Here is a 7,386-nt window from a genome sequence, read left to right on the forward strand (position 1 = left end):
TCCTTCATCTGCCACTGGGATGTCCCCCTTCCAATGCCTGTACGGATACCAACCTCCCTCGTTTCCTTCTCAGGAGAGGGATCTTTCGGTTCCTTCTGTCCAGGCCCACATTCGTCGTTACCACCGGACCTGGCATCGGGCCAGGAAGGTCCTCCTTAGAGTTTCTGACCGGTATCAGATCCAGGCGAATCGTCGCCGTATTCCTGCTCCCGCTTATACCATCGGAGATAAGGTTTGGTTGGCTACATGGGATCTTCCTCTACGGACTGAGTCGAGGAAACTGTCACCAAAGTTCATTGGTCCGTTTGTGGTGGAGAGAATCATTAACCCTGTTGTGGTCCGACTCAAATTGCCGGCAGTGCTTCGAGTACACCCCACCTTTCATGTCTCCTGCCTCAAGCCGGTTGCCCCCTCCTCCTCGTCCTCCTCCTCCTCGGATGATCGGAGGTGTTCCTGCCTACACGGTGCGCCGCATAATGGATTCCAGACGGCGGGGTCGAGGTTTCCAATATCTCGTGGATTGGGAAGGATATGGTCCAGAGGAGAGGAGTTGGATTCCTCGGCGTCAGATCCTTGATGACGACCTGCTTCGTGACTTCTACCACCTCCACCCTGGCGCTCCAGGTAGTCCGCCCGGTGGCGTTCGTCGGAGGGGGGGTACTGTCACGAATCCCGCTTCCTGAGTCTGTGTTTGCCTGTGTTTCTGTCCTGGAGTGTGTTTCCGGTGTCCTGGAACGCACCCTGTCTGGTTGCCGGGCGAATTAGCTTGTTGGGAGATCGATGTTCACCCACACCTGTATCCCATCAGTAATCTGCAAACCTGTCCTGATCATCACCTCTCCCCTTCAAAAGCTCTGACCTGACATCCATTCCCTGCCGGATCGTTAGCCATGAACAGTACGTTGTGCCATAGTATCAGCCTCAAGTTGGATAGAATTTGTTTTGTTGTTTTTTACGTATTGCTTGCCTTAAACTTACCTCCGTTTGTTCTGTCTTCAGTTACTCACCGGGATCATTTACCACATTCCCGCCTGGTCGTCGGAGGATTCCGCTACCCCATTGGATCCACCTATTTACTCCCATCAACTCACCACCGCTGTCCGCTACGCCACCTGGATATATCTACCCATTCACATTCACTTGTAAATAAATACTCACCTTCTTCCTACTCTCCTTGTCCTGGTCTGCTTCTGGGTTCGATTTTGAAAGAACGTGACACATATTTATGTTTATTGTTTTCCTTTTTTGTACTTTAACTATTTGCACATCGTTACAACACTGTATATTGACATAATACTACATTTGAAATGTCTTTATTCTTTTGGAACTTTTGTGAGTGTAATGTTTACTCGTCTTTTTTTATTGTTTGTTTCGCTTTTGTTCATTATCTATTTCACTTTCTTTGGCAATGCGAACATATGTTTCCCATGCCAATAAAGTAACTTCAATTGAAATTGAGAGAGAGAGATGGCCAAGAGAGAGAAATACACAGAAAGACAACAAGATGGTAGGAAGACAGAAAGAGAGAGCAAGAGAAAGAGAGCACGAGAGAGAGAGAGGGTGAGGGGGTCGAGGGTGGTGGAAGGTGATGTACGTGCTGAATGGTGCCTGTGTGAAGTTAGTGGAACAGCTGCTGGCTAGTCTGTGGGCTGACTGACTGGATGTGTCCATCTGGTAAGAGCATTACCTGGGTCCTCTTACCACTGAGGGGGCCTCCATTAGCTAGTCTTGGACAATCCTTACTGAGAATTTCAGTGGACACTAAAAGGCTGTGTTGTTTATGAAATTATACATTTCCCCTCACATGTACGTACTGTAGTTGTTTTGAGAATACCTTGGTAGGTACACCTTGTGCAATAATTACGCTTCCAGGAAAAGTGTAATTTCTCCACTTGTCCACAGTGGAGAACATTTTGAGTGATTTCACAGACAACTTCATTGATTGGTAGATAGACTTTATGGCCAAGCAAATGGAAAAGGTGTGGGTATGACAGCATACTAATTATCTAAACTGAGTCCTATTGGTCTCTTACAGGACATAAAGCAATCATGTAGGACCAGACATGTTTCCGGACCAAGTAATCAGTGCAGGAAAAACTCTAGGCTACAACTAAAACCCAGAGTTTTTCCTGGTCAGGTCACCTACATATAAAGGATAAATTATCTGTCTGGAATGTGTCCTATCCTTGGCTAAGAGTAGATGTGCCTCAGGTTAGGTAGGTTTATTCTCAGGTTGCACTAGCCTTTTTCTTAAACAGCCTCCTAAAATTACAGCTAAAGATGGAATAAATCTGCATCAGTAATACCGAATGCATTACATTTTAAAATCCTAATTTACATACATTGGCTGAGAATATATTTTCCAGTCTTCTTTTGACCCTCCAAAAAATTAAGCTTTGTATAATTCATACTTTCGACTGGTACGACCTGGAAAAACTTGGAACCTAAACAGACAGAGTAAGATGGATGAGATCCTCCTCACCATAGCACCTAGGGGCTTAACTCAAGTAAGTCAACTTCTATTCTTACCTGGACTGCCTTAGAAGATAATTCTAGAAACAAATTGGCTCATATGTTTAAAGACAAATACCCACAATCCCATAGGATGTGGGAGGATTATTAAGCCTTTGGCTTTAGAGCTGAGTCTAATGACGGAGTAAAGCCCAATGTGGAGGCTGTAATTTGGGGTTTGGAGTTGCCTTCCCTCCACTGGACCAGCCTAAGCTCTGATACATGTCTTAGTCTAATTAGAAGATGAATAAACTCTCCTCACGGCTACTGATTACAATTGTGCAACTTCATTCATTTGAGAACATCCCCATCACAACACAACACATCATAACGCAGCACAACGCAACACATAACAAAACACATCACAACCCAGCACATCACAACACAGCACATCACATCACAACCAGCACATCACAACGCAGCACATCACAACGCAGCACATCACATCACATCACATCACAACCCAGCACATCACAACACAGCACATCACATCACAGCACATCACAACCCAGCACATCACATCACAGCACATCACAACCCAGCACATCACAACCCAGCACATCATCACAGCACATCACAACACACATCACATCACAGCACATCACAACCCAGCACATCACAACGCAGCACATCACATCACATCACAGCACATCACATCACATCACAGCACATCACAGCACATCACATCACAACGCACACATCACATCACATCACAGCACATCACACAGCACATCACAACACAGCACATCACAGCAGCACATCACATCACATCACAGCACATCACAGCACACATCATCACAACAGCAGCACACATCACATCACATCACAGCACATCACAACCCAGCACATCACAACACAGCACATCACAACGCAGCACATCACATCACATCACAGCACATCACAACGCAGCACATCACATCACATCACAGCACATCACAACCCAGCACATCACAACCAAACACAACACAGAGTAATGACACTATACAGTACAATAGCAGCAAGACGTATTGTACTGTGTGTGTATATGTGTGTAGGCTAACGCTTGATAAAAAAAAGGACATACTGTAGGGATAAGAAAAGGGGTTTAGGGATGAGAAAACCTGAGCTGCACAATTTCACATCTGTCTCCAGTCTAAGAATAGCAGCAGCCTGTCTGTCTCTGGGGTTTGGGTTGATACAAACCCAGTTACACGGTTCAGTCTGAGCTCACCAACCACACTATGACGTGACTCAGTCCAGGGTCTCCAGCAAACGGATGTGGGCTGTCCAATAATTAATTATATGCTTAGCCTATCACACTGGTGCCTTTCGCTGATCCAGAACCTCACTTCTGTGGAAGGTCTTTGTGATAACTCAACCAATCAGAGGAGAGTTTAGTCTGTGGGTGTCCTACAGAATCTCTGTCAACTACTTAGATGGAGTCCACACCAGAAAACACCAAAAGACTGAAGAGACATGCAAGTGACCACACAAAACACATGTGGTATCTGGGTACAGAAACTGTCTCGCTTTCTCAATGCTGTCTGCTGATGAAGCTTCTATCTTGCTCCTTCTGTTTGTACATTTAAGGAGTAGCTTTGCACTGCTGCAGACATCTTGAACAGACTTCAGTTTAAGACTGAATCAATGAAGAATGCACTCCTGACCACACATCTAGCTTCTTGTTATGCAACACAGCAGCAGTGCAACCTACAACTTCTTATATATACACATTTCCTGGTTTCCTATCTCCATCTGTGCTACAACTCTTAGTCACAAGTTTCTTCAGCGACTAGCTAGGTGTTCACTGCGGGTGTCTGGACTAGCGGAGTACTTGGAAACCACAAATGCCTTGAAATCTCAAAATGTAACAAGCCTCCATACTCATAAAAGTCAAAAAAAAACACAAAAAATGAGAAAAACAAACATTATTAAGCCTCCGGTTTGTTCATGTCTGCCAAATGTGACAAGTAGTTTGGTGCCAGATAGTGTGACGACCTCTGGCCGTGTGTTCTGGACTGTCTTGCGGTATGTTGGGCCCGGTGACTGTGTTGGGCCCAGTAACAGTGTTGGGCCCAGTGACAGTGTTGGGCCCAGTGATAGTGTCGGGCCCAGTGACAGTGTTGGGCCCGGTGACAGTGTTGGCCCCGGTGACAGTGTTGGCCCCGGTGACAGTGTCGGGCCCAGTGACAGTGTTGGCCTCGGTGACAGTGTTGGCCCCGGTGACAGTGTTGGGCCCAGTGACAGTGTCAGGCCCAGTGACAGTGTCGGGCCCAGTGACAGTGTTGGCCCCGGTGACAGTGTTAAAGCCACAGTCTGAGATCTGGGAATATATTCAATGATCATTTGAATGAATGATATATAAACATTGATAATTGAAGAAAGAACGTATAAATGCTTCATGAGCGCAGTAAAACTGTCTTATCCCGCCAGAGAGAGCTGCCTTGCTTCTAGCTCTTGGTAAATTATGCAGTATTTATTTTTTTATGTATTATTTCTTACATTGTCAGTCCAGAATTTCTTTTGTGTTATTACATACAGCCGGTAAGAACTATTGGATATCAGAGCAGCGGTAACTCACCAGCACTACCAGTATTACAACCAGGAATACAACTTTCCCGAAGCGGATCCTTTGTTCACACCCCCAGGGCAATTGAACTGATTCCGGAAGCAAACCAAAAACAACGCCGGCGGAGGAGAGGTACTCGGAGTGGTCATCTAGTACGACTTGTGGTGCGCACCCCACCCACCACTTCCGAGTATATTACTCGCTAATGTTTAGTCTCTGGATAATAAAGTTGACCAAATCAAATCAAATCAAATCAAATGTTATTTGTCACATACACATGGTTAGCAGATGTTCGTGCGAGTGTAGCGAAATGCTTGTGCTTCTAGTTCCGACAATGCATTAATAACCAACAAGTAATCTAGCTAACAATTCCAAAACTACTACCTTATAGACACAAGTGTAAGGGGATAAAGAATATGTACATAAAGATATATGAATGAGTGATGGTACAGAGCGGCATAGGCAAGATACAGTAGATGGTATTGAGTGTAGTATATACATATGAGATGAGTATGTAAACAAAGTGGCATAGTTAAAGTGGCTAGTGATACATGTATTACATAAGGATGCAGTAGATGATATAGAGTACAGTATATACGTATACATATGAGATGAATAATGTAGGGTATGTAAACATTATATTAGGTAGCATTGTTTAAAGTGGCTAGTGATATATTTTACATCATTTCCCATCAATTCCCATTATTAAAGTGGCTGGGTCAGTGTGTTGGCAGCAGCCACTCAATGTTAGTGGTGGCTGTTTAACAGTCTGATGGCCTTGAGATAGAAGCTGTTTTTCAGTCTCTCGGTCCCAGCTTTGATGCACCTGTACTGACCTCGCCTTCTTGATGATAGTTGGGTGAACAGGCAGTGGCTCGGGTGGTTGCTGTCCTTGATGATCTTTATGGCCTTCCTGTGACATCGGGTGGTGTAGGTGTCCTGGAGGGCAGGTAGTTTGCCCCCGGTGATGCGTTGTACAGACCTCACTACCCTCTGGAGAGCCTTACGGTTGTGGGCGGAGCAGTTGCCGTACCAGGCGGTGATACAGCCCGACAGGATGCTCTCGATTGTGCATCTGTGGAGGGTTGTGAGTGCTTTTGGTGACAAGCCGAATTTCTTCAGCCTCCTGAGGTTGAAGAGGCGCTGCTGCGCCTTCTTCACAATGCTGTCTGTGTGGGTGGACCAATTCAGTTTGTCTGTGATGACGAGCTCAGGGCAAGGGTTTCTTTCCAGAAAGACATCAGGGATTGTAACATACTCTGTTTCACGGAAACATAGCTCTCTCAGGATATACTGTCTGAGTTGGTACATCCGGTTGGGTTCTCAGTTCATCACGCAGACAGGAATAAATATCTCTCCGGGAAGAAGTAGGACCGGGGGTGTGTGTTTCATGATTAACGACCCATGGTGTAATTGTGACAACATACAGGAACTCATGTCCTTTTGTTTACCTGACCTAGAATACCTCACAATCAAATGCAGACCGTATTATTTCCCAAGATAATTTTCTTCGATTATAGTCACGGCCGTGTATATCCCCCCTCAAGCCGATACCACGACCGCCCTCAAAGAACTTCAATGGACTTTTTGCAAACTGGAAACCACATATCCTTAGGCTGCATTTATTGTAGCTGGGAATTTTAACAAAGCAAATTTGAGGAAAAGGCTGCCGAAGTTCTATCAACATACCGACTGTAGTACTCACGCTGCTAAAACACTCGACTACTGTTACTCCAACTTCCGCGATGCCTACAAGGCCTTCCCCCGCCCTCCTTTCGGCAAATCTGACCACGACTCCATTTTGCTCCTCCCTTCCTATAGGCAGAAACTCAAACAGGAAGTACCTGTGATAAGGACTATTCAATGCTGGTCTGACCAATCGAAATCCACACTTCAAGATTGTTTTGATCACGCGGACTGTGATACGTTCCAGGTAGCTTCAGAGAACAATATCAACGAATATGCTGAGACGGCAAATGAGTTTATCGGGAACTGTATAGGACATTATATACCCACTATGACTATTAAAACATACCCTAACCAGTTTGTCACAATTTGTGGGGTTTTGTTTGTCCACCCGCCTCTTGAGGATTAACCACAAATTCTCAATGGGATTAAGTTCTGGGAAGTTTCCTGACCATGGACCCAAAATATCTATGTTTTGTTCCCCGAGCCACTTAGTTATCACTTTTGCTTTATGCAAGGCTCTCCATCATGCTGGAAAAGGCATTGCTCGTCACCAAACTGTTCCTGGATGGTTGGGAGAAGTTGCTCTCGGAGGATGTGTTGGTACCATTCTTTATTCATGGCTGTGTTCTTAGGCAAAA

Source organism: Oncorhynchus nerka, linkage group LG22 (genome assembly GCF_034236695.1).
Source record: "Oncorhynchus nerka isolate Pitt River linkage group LG22, Oner_Uvic_2.0, whole genome shotgun sequence".
In the NCBI taxonomy this organism is placed as follows: Eukaryota; Metazoa; Chordata; class Actinopteri; order Salmoniformes; family Salmonidae; genus Oncorhynchus; species Oncorhynchus nerka.